Genomic DNA, 16,954 nt, shown 5'->3' with positions numbered 1-16,954 from the left:
CAAGCACACCGTTCAAGCACTATGCGAGCAGCTGCTCACAAGCAGCTCAACTCTTCCCCCCCACACGCACATCTGACAAACACCACAGAGATGACTGTGCCTGCTGCCCTTCAGTACGTGCGCAGAGGCAGACCAGATGTCTTCGCCAACACAGTCCGGACAATGTATTAGCACACCCATGCACTGCCACGTTAGCTGTCATCACTAACTGCCAGGCAGGACAGCTCCAGACCAAACACATACACACACAGCCACGCCACAAACACTACAAACAAAACACACAACACAAGGCGCAAGAAAAAGTGACCCCCGGAGGGAAGCCCTATGGCAACAGCAAGTCACAACAGGTGCTCTGCACCAGACCCAAGGAGAGACTCAAATGTCACGACACGCGACTGGAAGACACTGCCAGAACTGGGGTGATGGAGGCCTAAAAAGCCTTCCTTCAAGACAAGAGACCAGAAGGATGGGGACTGAAAACCCCATATGATTCAAAGATCGAAGCCGAAATTCCTTTAAGCGGTATATTCTTTATTGCAGCGCTGGATGCACGGGGGGATCTCTCCACCTATCGTGCATACCCAAAGCAGAAAGCAGTCTTGAATTTATACAATCAATCTATCAATATTCTACCGGCGCCTATACATATTCATTGCCTACCCCCGCCTTCCCTCGCTTCTCATGCTAATTAGCCTTTTGGCACCTTGCGCCTGAGTAGAGCCTCCCAAGAACTGTGGGCAGGGGCCTTTGGGACGTGGGCAGGGGTCTTTGGGAGGAAGACCCCGAGTCTTCCTCACATTGTACTTTTCACCTTTGGTCAGGAATCCGCTGAGTTGGCATGTTTCTTAATCGCAAGAGCTGGCTGTTGCTAATTCTTCCCTTTGTTGTGTCTTTATAATGAATTCCAACGTCCAGTTTTGAGATTTATAGTCCTTACATTTGTTTCTCTGTCCGTCTGCCGCTTCCTTATCGTGAGTTCCGGTGTCTTGTTTCGAGATATACAGTCCTTGTCTGGGGACTGTCCTTGCCTCCCCAATACCTCCTTAATCACATAAGACGACGCTTAGGAAATCAATTCCCAAGCAAGAGCTCCTGATGCGGCCCAGATGACTTCCACAAGAGCGAGGATGGAAACAGATGCGATCTCAAACCGAATATGATGCACGAGACCTGAAACAGAACTGCACTTCAAGCAGCGACTGCAAGACAAGAAGTGCTCGGATCAGAGCCACGATGACAAAACAAGCACTGAGGCCCTTCAGCACCGCTACCAAGTCGCCTGTCTGGTCTGTCCAGCGTAAAAAGCTAGAAGGATATCAAGACCCGAGAAGCACAGAACAGACATTGCAGAAGCAACACTACAGGACAGACGAACAGAAGGAAACTGTCCTGCCTGGCGCACGCACTCACGCTACAAAATAATCCCGCTGCTTCTATTAGCCTGGTGACCCAGCCACAAGCAGCCTGAACGTGACCCAGCCTGAACCACCCTCGCAGCGGCACCAAGTATTTTCAGCCAGCTGGCTCCACGCTGCTCTGGCTCCCAGCTCCCATTAGCCACCCCAGATATGCAAATACCAGGTGCCCCCCAACTTAGCTCTCAGGTTGCTGCATGGTAAATTCCCTCCGCCTCAAGAAATGCACAGGCACTGGTCGTCATCTTAGTCAATTGCCAGGCTCATCATCAGCTGCAAAAACAGAGTACCAGCATTCACTAGCATGCCGGTCATGATGCCCACCTTCTCCACAATGCTGACTACTGCTGATGCAACATACAACTATGCTCACCTGTTCCTCTCCAAATCCAAGCTCCAACACTGCAACCAGTATCATCCACACCACCTGGGAAAACAAAGGGATTAAATGATCGTTGCGTTCACAACACATCACCCAATGGTGTGTTTTTTTTGTTGTTGTTGTTTTTGTTATTGTTGTTTTTTGTGTGTGTGTTTCCTGTATTTATTTATTTTTTAGTCTGCTTTAGCTCAACGGCATGCAGAGTGCAGACAAGAAAACTGGGGTGTTTCTAGAAGCAACAATCCCCACGCTTTTGCTGTAGCTTTGAATATTAAAAGGACAATACGACCCAGCAAGTAACTGGAACTTTCTTACCTGGAATTAGCTCAAACTTTTCTTCACATTGAAAGAAAAATCTAGGAGCAGAACAGATTATACACCAACAAAATTGAGTCCATTTCATCCCCAGAAAAAAAATCACATGCTCTCATCCCCTCCTGTACCTCAGCCGCTTGCCTACCCCACGTGGCACACGCTTCCATCTGTTCTCTTTACCCACTTATAGCACCTCTAAAAGGCAAACTGGAATTTTACTCTATTGGCTGTAGGAAAATAACTGCAGTGACAACCGCGCCCCAAACTGAGCCAGCAGCCCCTACTAAACATCCCTCTCCTAAGTGAATTCCAAGCACTTAAAATCCAGAAATCCATAGACTCCAGCCTGCCTAAACAACCCTGCAACGGACAGAAGGAAAAACAAAGCACTGTCCCCAAAAGAGCAGCCCAGGCAGAAGGAGCTCTCTGATGGCATGCCTGGGGCTCATATAGCATTTAGCCCCGCCCAGCACCCAAACCCAATCACCTGGGAAAGGGGAGGGGCAAAGCACATGAAAGTAGGAAGAGAGCAAAAGGAGCAGCTGTGTTTTGTTTTGTTTTGTTTTCCTTTCCTTTCCTTTCCTTTGTTTTTTAAAATCTGTTTTATCTCAAAAACATTCAGAGAGCAGACAAGAGACCTGTGGTGTTTCTAGAAGCAAAAATCCCCTTTTGCTTTTGCTGCAGCTTTTAATGTTGAACTGATAACGGCACCAAGCAAGTAACTGAAACTTCTTCAACTGGAATTAGTTTAAACACGCTCACCGTCATCTGCAAACACAGAGAACCAGCATTCACTAGCCCTAACCCTAACCCCAACCCTCACCCTAAACTCTAACCCTAGCCCCAGCCCTAGTCCCTAAGCCCAACCCTGGTTCCCGAGAACTTCATTTCCAGGCATGCTCTGGGCGCTCAACATGGCCTCCCGGAGGTCCGGAGTCCCAGAACTACATTGCCCGGCATGCTCCGGGCACCCAACATGGCCTCCCGGAAGTTCGGAGTCCCAGAACTACATCTCCCGGCATGCTCCGGGCAGTCAACACGGCCTACCGGAAGCCTGGTGCCGGAAAACTACACCTACCAGAATTCCCTGGACAGCCAGCACGGCCAATCAGAGGCCGAGTTTTCGAGAACTACATTTAACAGCGCTCACTGTAACCCTAGCCCTTCCCGCCCTTACACAAAAAAGCCTCAAGCCCTATCCCTAAACATCCTCGAAACCCCTACGGACCTAACCCAAACTATTTACCACACTAAACCCCTGAAGTCCTATGCCTAAAACCCCTAACCCAATAAATTAAGACGCTCAAATCCCAAACCCGCAAAATTGAGATGCTCAAATCCCAAACCCCCTTCCAAAAAAGAAAAAGAAAAATCAAGAAAAAAAAAAATCAAACAAAACAAAAACAACAAAAGGGGTAGATCTGGTGGCATCTGCCCTGTAACCCTGCAAAAATCACGAGGGACCTAGAACAACAAAGCAAACGCACAAAATAACATTGACATCCTATCCATAAATGTGCTATAACAATTAATCACCTCCAAAGAGCTTCAAGCAATAAATGCACATACTACTAGATCGGTTTCCTCTAAAAGATCGTACCAGACCCTGACCCACCAAAAGAACCCTGCATGTAGCTAACAGAAGCATCAACAAAGCACTGACCCCAAAGAGCAGCCCGGGCAGAAGGAGCTCTCTGATGGCATGCCTGGGGCTCCTATACCATTTGGCCCCGCCCAGCACCCAAACCCAATCACCTGGGAAAGAGGAGGGGGCAAACCACAAGAAAGAGAGCAGGAGCAGCAGCAGCTGTGTTCTTTTATTTATTTATTTATTTGGTTTTTTTTGTGCCTATCCCTAGTTTACAGCATGCAGAGTGCAGACAAAAGAACTGGGGTGTTTCTAGAAGCAAAATTTACCGTATTTATGCCTCAGCTTTGAACATAGAAAGGACAATACAACCAAGAAAGTAAATGAAATATTTTCCACGGGAATTAGCTCAAACGTTAGTGTTAGGTCAGAGGTTGGACTCAATGATCTTGAGGTCTCTTCCAACCTAGAAGATCTGTGATTCTGTGTGATTTACATATGAAGAAAAATCTAGGAGCGTAGGAAATTACACAGCAAAAAAAACAACGACGTAATAAGCAACGCGCATGCACGGCCCCACGGCCGCCTGCAGTACTCGTTTTCCACCAGCAGGAGGCGGCAGAGGGCGCCCCCGGGCCCCACCGCGCATGCGCGCCCCTCGGCCGCCTGCAGTACTCGTTTTCCACCAGCAGGAGGCGGCAGAGGGCGCCCCCGGGCCTCACCGCGCATGCGCCCCCCTCGGCCGCCTGCAGTACTAGTTCTCCACCAGCAGGTGGCGGCAGAGGGCGCCCCCGGGGCCCCACCGCGCATGCGCGCCCCCCGGCCGCCTGCAATACCCGATTAAAACCAGCAGGTGGCGGCAGAGGGCGCCCGCGGGCGTCACCGCGCATGCGCGGCCCCCGGCCGCCTGCAGTACCCGATTAAAACCAGCAGGTGGCGGCAGAGGGCGCCCGCGGGCGTCACCGCGCATGCGCGCCCCCCGGCCGCCTGCAGTACCCGATTAAAACCAGCAGGTGGCGGCAGAGGGCGCCCGCGGGCGTCACCGCGCATGCGCGCCCCTCGGCCGCCTGCAGTACCCGATTAAAACCAGCAGGTGGCGGCAGAGGGCGCCCGCGGGCGTCACCGCGCATGCGCGCCCCCCGGCCGCCTGCAGTACCCGATTAAAACCAGCAGGTGGCGGCAGAGGGCGCCCGCGGGCGTCACCGCGCATGCGCGCCCCCCGGCCGCCTGCAGTACTCGCTTCCCACCAGCAGGTGGCGGTAGAGGGCGCCCGCGGGTGCCAACGCGCATGCGCGCCCCTCGGCCGCCTGCAGTACCCCTTTCCCACCAGCAGGTGGCGGCAGAGGGCGCCCGCGGGTGCCAACGCGCATGCGCGTCCCCCGGCCGCCTGCAGTATTCGTTTTGCACCAGCAGGTGGCGGCAGAGGTCGCCACCGGACCCCACGGCGCATGCGCGTCCCCCGGCCGCCTGCAGTACTTGCTTCCCACCAGCAGGTGGCGGCAGAGGGCGCCCGCGGGCGTCACCGCGCGTTGCGCGCCCCCCGGCCGCCTGCAGTACTCGTTTTCCACCAGCAGATGGCGGCAGAGGGTGCCCACGGGCGTCATGCGGCATTCGTGGCGCCCGGCAGCCTGCAGTACTCGCTTCCCACCAGCAGGTGGCGGCAGAGGGCGCCCCCCGGGCCCCACCGCGCATGCGCGCCCCCCGGCTGCCTGCAGTACCCCTTCACCACCAGCAGGTGGCGGCAGGGGGCGCCACCGGACCCCACCGCGCATGCGCGGCCCCCGGACGCCTGCAGTACTCGTTTTCCACCAGCAGGTGGCGGCAGAGGGCGCCCGCGGGAGTCACCGCGCTATGCGCGCCCCTCGGCCGCCTGCAGTACCCGAGTAACAGCAGCAGGTGGCGGCAGAGGGCGCCCGCCGGTGCCACCGCGCATGCGCGCCCCTCGGCCGCCTGCAGTACTCGTTTTCCACCAGCAGGTGGCGGCAGAGGGCGCCCGCGGGAGGCCTTGTCGGGCGGATCACAGCTCGCCTACTGTGCCATTCGGAGCTTGTGGCTGTATTTTTTCCAACGTATTTGCTACCCACACCCCGCGGGGCAGCTTGTCTTACAAAGAATTCTCTCTGTTAATATTCTCTTTAAGGCGGGCACGAAGCATCCACTGCTCTTCTAAGCAAGCAACCTTCCTTCTGTGCTCCCTTCGGGATGCAGGACTATGTGCACTCAGATTTATTCCACTCATTTTTCTTCCCCTTTTCATTGGCACAGTCTCCAAGGACGCCTGGCTTTCTTCTCACAGACTCGCGTCCGTTTCAGTGTAAGGCATCTTTTCCCTCCGCTGCTCTAATCCAAATTCAAATTATCCAGATAAAACAATAGCGAGGTAAGAGAGAACTGTCTGAGTTAAAGTCACCATCTTTCTGTAACTAATTTAGCAGACAGCTGTACCACATCAGAGGAGGAGGTTTAGATGCTAACCAGGTCAGGCACATCACGGTCAAGTGAGCGCCCCCGGAATCACTAAAGAAACTTAAGGAAGAATCTACTAGAAGAAAGCTGTCTCCTCTTACCACCACCTATTTAAAAGATAGTGTAGTACAGGCAGTTCTACGTGCATAAAACCACATACACACAGTATACCTGACCCAAGTAAATTCCCTCTGAGAAGTCCACCATTAAGCAAAAGAGGTGTATTGTGGTGACATACAGCTGCCGTGTAATGATCCTGAAGGGATGAATCGCCCTATGTATTCCAAGGTACTCCTGTGGTTCGTTTGTTTTTTTTTTCAAGTACGTTCCCGCTAAGAAAAGAGTTCAGAATTGTTTATAACGAGTTCGTTCCAAGTGTCACTTTCTCACTTAACGTAGTAATAAAGATACGCTGCTGCTTTTGGATTTTATTTCCTTCTTGAATCTCACTGGTGTAATTCCAATGGTCAAACAACCTCTTCCAGAAAGACCAGCCCACTGCTTCACAGGAGAAGGAAAAGATGTCTCACACACGCTGGCTAGTACTAAAAAGAGTAATAGGAAGAGAAGTTCAGGCCATCAATGTAAGTATGTTTCCCTGCCTCTTCTGCTGGCTGGTCAAGTGGAATCCTCAGGACAGCCCCAGTACCTTGTGAAGAGCTTCTTAACGCCAGCACAACTTCAACCTGTCTTTTAAAAGAAAGCTGTTAAAGGAGCAGGAGACTGTTTTTAAATGAGAACAACCGAAAATAAAATTATCTGAAGAGCCACTTACTACTGGCATATTACCGTTTAAAAGGAAAATATTAATTACGTGCAGGTGCTCCAGTCTTCGTTGCATTTTCTGTGATTCACAACATTACCTTTGAACAAAAGAGTAAGAGGAACGGAAGGGAGGATATTAACTCGGGTAACCAAGGATTTGGTAAGCTGGAACTTGGTGTCTTTAACACTTTAGCCTTGGAGCAAAAATGTACACCCTGTACAGGCTGAGCTGACTGATGAGGCAGGTGCTCCAGGGTACGTGCTACCGGGAGGTAAGTAACAAACACATTCCGCAGCTATTACCAGAAGTGGGGTTTCAGGATATGCAGACTGGTTTCACAAAAAAATATTAGCGGTCTGTTGGTGACAGACAATTCGAGGAATTCAGCGCTGCCCATTACAGACTCCTCAGATCAGCACTTAACGAGAATTAATAAAACGGTTTATTTTTTTATATATATATATACACACACATATACACACACACACACACACCTATGTTCAAAAAAATGCATACAGTTAAAATATCAAATTAGTGATCCGGTAACAACACTGTTCAAAACCAATCTCTTTTGTATGAACATTAAAATAAATGCACACTTTTAAAAGCATTTCTTTTTAGTGCTTCCAAAGCACAGCGTGTGCCAAGGCAAGGCCACCTGAAGAATCTCCGTCCTCCTCACGGGAGGAAAGAGAACTGAAGTCAGGGACCTGGGAAGCCTCAGGTGCGCTTTCATAATGTCTGCAGATAAAAACAGAAGAGAGTCTGAGGTAGATTGTTTAGTAACCACCAAGTGGTAACAGTCACAGGGCTGTCTTTAGCTTTCATTAACACAACAGCAGTTTCTTTACTCTCGATCTACGCTGAATCTCAAGTTTAAAGGCATGGCTAGCAGTTCTCGGGAACAAGGCCCTCGTCTCTGTGCTGGCAACATGCAATATTACCAGTGCAGGTGTTTCTGGGAGTTTTGTTTGTTTGGTTGGTTTTTTATTGGGGGGGGGGGGGGGGGGGGGGACGACACAACAGATGGGATCTCTCCACAATGCAGACACTGTGTGCATTTGACAGTGCCCCATTTTAGTGCGATCCACTGCCTATTGCACGTAAAACGGCTAATGACAGTATTCAAGTGAGTAAATTCTCACCACCTGCAGGAGGGGCAGCAATGGTTATTTTTTTCAGCCTGTTGAGCAAAGAGCACCCTCCACAGGAAAAAAGCCACACCTTTCATAGCACGTCCTTAAGGTTACAGCCCAGCTTCTGCCGATAGAGGTTCGTAAAGTTAAAGCTCTGCTGCTTCTTCTCGGACTCTGACAGTAAGATCACTTGACCGCCAGGATGGCGAGGGCAACAGCTACGTCCTCTTCCACTCTTCTGCGGCACAGCAAACTCATTCCCGGTCCGTATTCCTCTGGCTGGTACACTATTATCTACCGTTCACCTGATTAACTCTGTTGGGTAGGCTGTTGAACTCTAGCTCCTCTAGCGTTCTCTCTAAGTGCTGTATTAAGACACGATTTTTAAACCTAGGGAAGTAATTTCATTTCTTCTTCCAAAAACAGCAGTTAAATAACTCAGTATTATTTGGCCACGACAAACAGTATTAGCGGAGGCTCTCTGTTTCCAGCATGGAAGAGCTTCCCTCATTTCTGACATCAGAATGGCAAATTTAATTTGATACAGCCATCTTTCCCCAACCCACGCAAATTCTGGGTCTTTCTTCCATAACCACCCGTATCTTTCTATTTCACACTTCAGCTCTAGGTAACGACCATTTACTTCAGAAAATACAACGGCAGTTTGACCGCTGAAACTGTAATAATTTAGGTATGTCAAAACAAAACACTTGTTTTGGAAAAGACTGAGATTTGCTATCATGAACAACGTTAGCGTTTAACTCCGAATCATTCGTATCTATACAAACCTTGCTCCTTCCCTTATAGCAAATTCAATGAAATACTTCTGAGTTTCCATCCGTCCTTGTACGTACCTCCTCAAGAAGAGAGAAGATTTTTTTCACGATCTTAAAGAAGAGATCCAAACAGATATTAGAAACAGATCTTGTAAATGCATTTTCAGTAAATCTCAACAGCCAAAGGAAAAACAACAAAGCCTAGAGTTTCCCATTTCTGCATACAGTAATGCACGTAAGAAAAAAAAGCCAGCATACCAATAATTTGAAGTGATATCGATTAGCTGATATTCAAATGTAACGCTGAATTTTGTTCTCTTAAAAGAGCAGTATCTAGAAACACCTGCCCTTGGAAAATGCAGACTAGGTTTAATCAGCAGAGAAGCCTTGTATCTCCACGAACACGCTGCCATGATCAGCAGTTAATAGAAACAAAGGGATACCGAGCCATGTTTCAACCTAGAGCTGTCATTTTTGAAAGCAGAGGTTTAAGATAACTACTCTTTACAAGATGACCGATCTATGTGGAGCATGAGCACGATTGTCTCGTATAAAGTTTAACAAAAAAAAAAAAAAAAAAGTAGCGCAAAAGAATGAACCGGACACCTTAGATGTGAAACAACAGTATTTTTTCATTGGTTTCTGTGTTTTCTTCTCTGAACCAACTATGAAAACACGAATGGTGCTGTGACTAAGCCTGCTTAAGAGTGCTGCAGTAAGGACGGTGAGGATATAAAGTTGGACTCTGAATACATGTACTTACTTTCTTGTTCTTCCACTACTTGTACACGAGTAATCAAAAATCATTCCAAATCTGAGGTTTTATTTTCAAAATAGATCCTCATTTCAAGAAAAAGTCTTCTGTACCCCTAGCCTATTTTTAATACACTAATAAAGAACTTACTTCTTCCACGTTTGCAAACCTCTTTCACCACTCTGATTTTAATACCAGCATCGCTTCCCTCCAACATTGTAGGTGTTATTTTAAATCAATTTGGCACAGATTCAGAAGTAGACTCCATCACTCGTTTTTGGTCATCTCCAGCCACGCTGTAATTTAGAGGCCCTCGAACAAGTGCATTGGTACCAGGTTTACGATCCAAGCCATCTTTGCATCATTTAAGCAATTGAACTCATCATGTAGAGAGTCTAAGTCACCAGGTGACATTTCATCCTCTCCCTTAACAGCTGGAACCGAAGAAGCCATTTGCACAGACAAGCCATCAATTTGCTCTTCCAGCAACTGACAGTTTTCTGCTTTCTTCTCTCCATTACCATCTTGGACAGTACTGATACCAGTGTCTGAAAATTAAGAAGGAGCTTAGTAGTGCATATAACTGCAGGATCAAAAAACACAGAAGGACATTATTCTGCATCCCTTCTTGTTGAAAGTACTGTGGAGAGAGTTACTCAGCACTGTCAGATCACTTCAGTAGTTTTATTCACCCTTTGACGCAACCACAGGAATACCTCCTTTTGGGCTGCTACCGTCTCATATGACTGTCGTGAAGTTATTTGCTGTATTCCCATTTCAGTGACTAAAGCAAACTAAAGTTTCCCCTCCTTCCCCCAGTTCCAGCAAATTTTTCTTTCGACTCTGCTGCAACAGGTGGGTAAATTACTATTTGTGAGAAATTTAAAATTTTTTTTTTTTTTTTTTTTTTACACACTTTCCTTCCCCACTTCTCCCTTCCCCACTATAGAATACACAAATGAGAATTAAAAGCTGAAATGAAATCCTTGCTACCGCCAAACCATCGTGGTGAAAGGTTTCAGCACTTTTTAGAAACAGTTCCAAATTATTGCTCATTCAGGACTTCGTTACCTATAGCAACAGCCTGTTTGTCTAAGCCGACCAAAGAAATTCAGTCCCAATTAACTCTAAAACTTACGTGTCCTTTTGAATTAACACAGAAAGCACGGAGACCTTTTTTTTTTTTTTCCTGCACACTATGTCCATTTATGACCACACAAGTTCCTGTACTACAACAACTCCAACACACCTTTATTTGTTGGCATGCCTTTGAGGTTCAGATATGGTGACGGAGATCCAGCAGCACAGGGTGGCCCTTTCCCACCAACATGGTTTGTCACAACAGTGACTGTGGCCGTCGCAATAGCGGCGACGTGCTACGCCTTCTCTCTTTAGTGATGCTGGAGTATTGGGCTCTCCAGGACGCTTGATCTTATTCTGAGGCCCAGCAACAAATTTATCTGCTTCATCTATCATCGTACCCTGAAAAGACTTTTTTTTTTTTTTTTTAATATAAGTAAAAAACAATTGCTTCGTCAATTCACTACCAGAGTATTTGCCTCCGTGTTACAATTCAGTTACTTTTCAAATAATGATACAGCAGATAGCAAGACTTCTCCTACCTTCTCATCCTGTTTGAACAGACTGCCAAGTGTATGAAGAAGCCTTTTTGGTTGATCTGGATCAATCTCCCGAAGGGGTGAAGGCATCATTTTCAACTACTCCTGATGATTTCCCCTTTGAGCAACAGGAACGCCGTGAAGGCAGTCTGCAGCAGAACAAGGTATCTAAATTTAGTCTACCTTAAGACTAAGGAAATACAAGCCTCGCATGCTTCCATTTCCAGTGTTAGCATTTAAGATCTAGAAATCACTATTTCCTCCCTCTACAAAACAAAGGAAAAGCAAAAGGCAAATAAAGCCCCTCTTTCCTTTCACCATCACTATAAGAACATCTACTGCATCCTGTTGCACAGGAAAGCTCACCCATGAAACTTAATTTTCAAATTCCAAGCACGCACAACATGTTTTGTGACAGAAGGCAGAAATTTCATTCTTTTCCTTCGGAATCTAGGGAAGGACGACTGACCCAAGAAACGATGCAAAGTCTACTTCCTCTCCCACACCGAGGACAGAAACACTACTTAGGTGAATTAAATAGCTGTACCAGAATATTAATAAATAATTGTGTCCATTTACCTTCATCCTGCCCCACGATATCCCTGTGTGTTTTCAGAAGATTGGTTCTCATTCCGGTTAGCTGATCTAGAAGACTGTGACAAGACATATCATATGCATTTCTGAATGCCCGTGGCTTCAAATCCTAGTTTTATAATAAAACAAGTAACTTTCAGTTAACCCGCGAGTTCTCACGCACAAAGAAATTGCTCTGTGGGCTGTACTACCGTTAACTACTAAAAAAAAAAAAAACAAAACAAAAAAAAATTCCAAAACAACTTCAGACATTCTGAACGTATTCTGAAACAACTTTCTTTCCATCTCTCCGGAAAGAGCTTTCCTCCTATCTGTGACAAAGGAAAAAAAAAAAGTTGTGATCGCGGGAGTCGTTACACAAAGCCACACTCTGTGAATTCACTACTACAGTTAAGATCATTTTTAGTCAAAAATACCTCGGCAGCAATGCTATCACTGCAAACATAGTGTTGCCAAAAAAAAAAAAAAAAATTCAACTCAAGATACAGGAGAGGGCGAGCTAAAAGCACAAATAACATGACCGATGGAGGCTGCAACAACCACCTGGTAGATGGTTGTCCACAGCCCTCGGATTGCACGGTCGTCTTTCCTGACAAACGAATACTGAAAAAGAAATACTGAATACTTTTCAGAATACTGAAAAGAACAGAAAAGATACACCGTGTGTCCGCAAAAGCCTTCGGGGAGACTACTGAAAGGAAAACCAAACCAAAAAACTAGGAACAGCAAGTGGCGTATACGTCAGTTTTGTTAACAGAGCACCACTAATGTACCAGGAATTTCCACATTCTTCGCCCCTCCTCTACCTTGAAAATGTCACCCAATTCTGTCAGTGTCTTCACCATCAGCATTTATTTATTTATTTCGTTTTTCACGTGGACATCCGAGGAAAACATTTCGAGTCCCTGTCATCGAGGAAGAAGAGGAGAGGGGGGAAAAAAAAAAAAAAAAAAAAAAAAGAGAGATGAGGGGGGAAGAAGCACTGCCATTCCTTTCCTCGGTAATGCGAGCAAAAAGCTCAGGCGCTCAGCAACAACGTGCTTTGAAAGATAAAACACAGAAGAAACTGCACGTTATTTAGTCTCAGCTACAGAGTCACGTGTATTTGTACCTGCTCATTTATTCATCTGCCAGTGTATTTTAGTACAAACGCTACAGAACATAGAAACCGCAAGGTTACTACTACCTTTTGTGACCGACGCGATCTTTGGCAGGAACAGCTATCGAAAAAGAACCAACAAAATCCCCTTCGTCGACAGCCATCCGAACCTTTATCGTCTAACAGCAGTCCCACAAACATCCCCTGGGATGCTCAACTCCTGAAACTTTCTGTTCAACTTGAGGCAGAACAAGCCCTTACCCTGGGCACCTTCACCCAGCTCTCCACTGCTAGCAGAGTAGCACCCTGATACTGTCCAGGACGCGCTGCAGCAGCCTACTCGCTTACGCGTATTTACTGCAGCCTGGTTCGAGACGCGCACAGAGGGACCCACGAAAAATCCACCCTTTCCTTCAGAGAAGTAAATACATACATACATACGGACGACACGGTAAGGAAGAAAAGCTGAACACACAGCATGCGGTCCTTTACCGTGGGGCAGATCCAGCATCAGCACAAGGAGCTTTGGGGCACGTGAGCGATCATCTACACCGGCCATCGCGACAAGCCAAACTCACGCACACGAGCCTCGACCTAAAAACACAGAACACATTAAGTTCCTTTATAGCTTATGGAAGTAACAACCAGCATCTTAGATGCAGTTGGATAGTTGGATTGCATCAGCTTAGGGACTGCCTCCTTCAAAACGCACAGGGGGGTGGGGAAACCAGTCTTGGAAACCTGTTGCCTAACAGGAAGGAGACTGTTGTCTTCTCCTCCATAGGTGACGTTCTTCCAAGCATCGTCCTGCTCCTGGATTTTACCAGCCGCGACGGGATGGTCCTACCGGCGTGAGTCGGGAACGCTTCCCACGGGGTTTCTGTGACACTGAAGTAAGTTTTCCGCAGGTACAAGTAACGCAGCACGAGACGGCAAGGAAGCTAAGGCACCGTCTGCAGCACAGCACGTGTGCGATATTGGGCCTGAGGGGACCAGTCAAAGCCTGCAGTAATCGCTGAACAGGTGGGCAAGCAGGGAGCCCTACGGGAAACAAAGCTCACGTTCTGCAAAGCTCTTTTCCCGTCAAGAAGACGGCCTTTTCTATTCAGCGCATTTACTGAACTTTAGGCTACTTCCCATTCGCTTTGGCAAGTTAGCCTTTGCGTAAGCCAAGAGGTTTTAAACTGCCAAGCACCACTGATGGTTCTTGTTCTCCAACAACAGGGAATTTCAATCAGGGCACTCGTTAACAGGAAAGCCTGGCTCTGTTTCACACAAATCACGTACCTAAACCACGGAGACAGGAGTCTGCAGGAAGAACTCTTTAAAAGGTGAACTTAAAGAGAAGGATACTACTCATTTTTCCACAACTTCTGCAAGGACTGCGGCAAAAAAAGGCTGAACCAGGGACGTCTCTATCATCATCCCCTCTAGAATTCAGCAACTCCATACAGTTATGGGGCAAATACCACAGCTGCAGCGCAAGACAAACAAAGACCTCGAAGGTCACGTTTCTGCCTGCGTACCGAGTTCCGCTGGGAAGACCCCCCACCTCTGGAAAGACCCCCAGCCGCTCAACTCCCAAGCAACGTTGCCACGGCCAGTGCTTACGCAGAGCTTTGCTCTCTCTCGCTGCTCAGTACAGGCCCAAGGCCTCCTTTATTGCACACAGTTCAAGCAAAAAACTCTTGGGACATAACCAAGAGACAGACAGACAGACAGACAGAAATTGCCTCTCACGTCTGTCCTCACTGACCGCAACCAGCGTCCTGGAAAGCCCCGCAAGCACCGGTCTATTCCTAGGACAACTCCGAAAGCTGAGGCGGGACAAAGTTTAGCCTCTCGTACCAAAGACTGAGCAACAGACAGAGCCTGACAGGCCAGTTCATTCTAGGTCTAAGAGGCTACTACGACTCGGCAGGCACTACGTGCCTTCCTTCCCTTTGCGCTTCCCAGCGCCGAGCAGCTCGCGCTTCCGCAAATTCAATGAAGCCTTGGAGCCGGGGCTGCAGGAAGCTTACGAGCACGCCTTGATTCCACCCCGAGGTCGCTGCGACTTACCTGGGCAGTCGGGACGGACGGGCTGCTCTCTCTCCTGAGAACCCTGCGACCGCAGCACGCCAGCTGCGGCTTTCCTCGCTTTACCCGGTGCGCCACCTTCGCTCGGCAACAAACCCCGCAGGGGTCCTAGCGGCGGGGAGCTGCTTCTGCCCCGGTGAACCGCAGCACAAGGAGAGAGCCGGCTGTCAGGACGCAGGGAGAGGAAAGCCTCCGAGGCGCGGCGCGGCGCAGCCCAACGATCAAGCGCAGCGAGGACCCGCGCCCGGCCTCAACACCCCCCGCCCCTCCCGGCCCGACGCTCCGAGGAGGCACCCCCGGAGGCTCTCGCTCGCCTCACCGCCGGCAACCGCGCTCGCCGCCAGCGGCAACCTGCGCCTCCCGGCGCGCACGGCCCGGCCCCGGCCCGGCCCCGGCCCGGCCGCGCAGCCCGGAGCCCACGTGGCCGCCCGGCAGCGCAGAACTACAGCTCCCAGCATGCCTCGGGACGGAGCACTCCAGCCAATCCAGAGGGGCGTCGGCCACGCGCACGCAACGGCACCTCCTCCTGCTGCCCTCTCTGCCCCCCCCCGCCGCCGCAGCCGCCCCCCCTCTCCCCTGTCCCCTCTCCCCCAGCCCCCCGAAGCCGCCCCAGCTCCTCTCGTGCTCCGAGCATCTCCAGCATTTCAGGAACTGGAACCCTGGAACCGCTGACGTCTGGCACGTGTCAGAAACGTGGCAGGAGACGTACTCTGCTGTCGCAAGGCACTTGCAAAGCCGGCCCGACGGCTGAAGCAGACTCGCACAGTCCACCGAGCAACTCGGGGCCCCCACTGCTGTCCACTCACCCTCATGCTTCGTTCAAGCTTCCGTGCCTACGCCCTGAGCTACAAGAAACAAAGAGAGAAGGTCACATCCACAATGGATACGCAAACAGTGCGGCACATGCAGAGGACTCAAACACAGAGACCAGAGCCAGACAAATAAAACAAACAAACAAACAAACAAACAAACTGAAGTCCACAAATGCCACAAGGCCATGAATGCATAGCAGCCCCGGCAGGGGTAATGGCAGACATACCCTTTGCAGATGAAAAAGGTGACCCTGCTCAGTCTCCTGGTAATACTGCACCAACACGGTCAAGCCTCTTGTAGCATGTCATCAAGCTGGTTTTAGTCCTCTGGAGAGTTACACAAGTGGGTTGATTCATCTAGAGATTAAAATACAGATCAAACACAGGAGCGTATCCCACCATCCCCAAAAAAAAGTAGAGCCAGCAACCTCTGCTACATATCCCTCTATGAAGTGAATTCCAAGCCCTTAGAATTCCAGAAATCCATAGACTCCAGCCTGCCTAGAGAACCCGGCAACTGACTGAAGGAAAAACAAAGCACTTACCCCCAAAGAGCAGCCCAGAAGGCAGAAGGAGCTCTCTGACGGCATACTTGGGGCTCATATACCTTTTGGTCCCACCCAGCACCCAAACCCAATCACCTGGGAAAGGGGAGGGGCAAAGCACATGAAAGTAGAAAGAGGAGGAGCAGCAGCTGTGGTTTATTTACTTATTTATAAGGCTTAGCTCAACAGCATGCAGAGGGCAGACAGGAGAACTGGGGTGTTTCTAGAAGCAACAATCCCCATGCTTTCGCTGCAGCTTTGAATATTGAAAGGACAACACAACCAAGCAAGTAACTGAAGCTTTTTCAGCTCGAATTAGCTCAAACTTTTATTTACGCAGAAAGAAAAATCTAGGAGCAGAACAGATTATACGCCAACAAAATCAATTCCGTTCCACTCGCAGCAAAAATCACTTACTTCAGCAGGCTATCTGAGAACCAAAAGGCTATGCTGATGGGTCAAAACACACTACAGGACACTGGGGCCGGGCCCTCCGCTGCACCCACTTAAAACCCATCCCTACACTCACCAAGGTGCAACCCCAACCCGAACACAGACGCAGCATTTCAGCCTCAACACAGTTTCCAGAACTGCTGGAAAGCAAGCTT

The 16,954-nt window shown here is 49.0% G+C and overlaps 2 long non-coding RNA genes across 5 annotated transcripts; both read right to left on the bottom strand.

Moving 5' to 3' along the window:
• Positions 1-510: 510 nt before the first annotated feature.
• Positions 511-3,836, bottom strand: LOC311430477. Of its 3 annotated transcripts, none has more exons than XR_014688827.1 (4): positions 3,776-3,836; positions 2,113-2,153; positions 1,789-1,842; positions 511-1,688 (listed from the first exon to the last, which is right to left on the bottom strand). It is a non-coding gene; the product is annotated as an uncharacterized lncRNA (long non-coding RNA). The 3 variants fall into 3 exon arrangements; XR_014688828.1 differs by lacking the exon at positions 3,776-3,836 and adding an exon at positions 2,980-3,028; XR_014688829.1 differs by lacking the exon at positions 3,776-3,836 and adding an exon at positions 2,241-2,372.
• Positions 3,837-7,351: 3,515 nt separating this feature from the next.
• LOC311430474 lies at positions 7,352-15,301 on the bottom strand. Of its 2 annotated transcripts, XR_014688818.1 has the most exons (8): positions 14,972-15,301; positions 13,403-13,504; positions 12,618-12,716; positions 11,797-11,870; positions 11,221-11,366; positions 9,749-10,146; positions 8,857-8,955; positions 7,352-7,673 (listed from the first exon to the last, which is right to left on the bottom strand). It is a non-coding gene; the product is annotated as an uncharacterized lncRNA (long non-coding RNA). The 2 variants fall into 2 exon arrangements; XR_014688819.1 differs by lacking the exons at positions 7,352-7,673; positions 8,857-8,955; positions 14,972-15,301 and adding an exon at positions 13,623-13,745 and having other exon boundaries at positions 9,457-10,146.
• Between the last annotated feature and the right edge of the window lie 1,653 nt (positions 15,302-16,954).

Source organism: Aythya ferina (genome assembly GCF_964211825.1).
Source record: "Aythya ferina genome assembly, chromosome: 1".
In the NCBI taxonomy this organism is placed as follows: domain Eukaryota; kingdom Metazoa; phylum Chordata; class Aves; order Anseriformes; family Anatidae; genus Aythya; species Aythya ferina.
The sequence above is the reverse complement of the archived record's forward strand: the minus strand, read 5'-3'. Positions and strand labels throughout refer to the sequence as shown.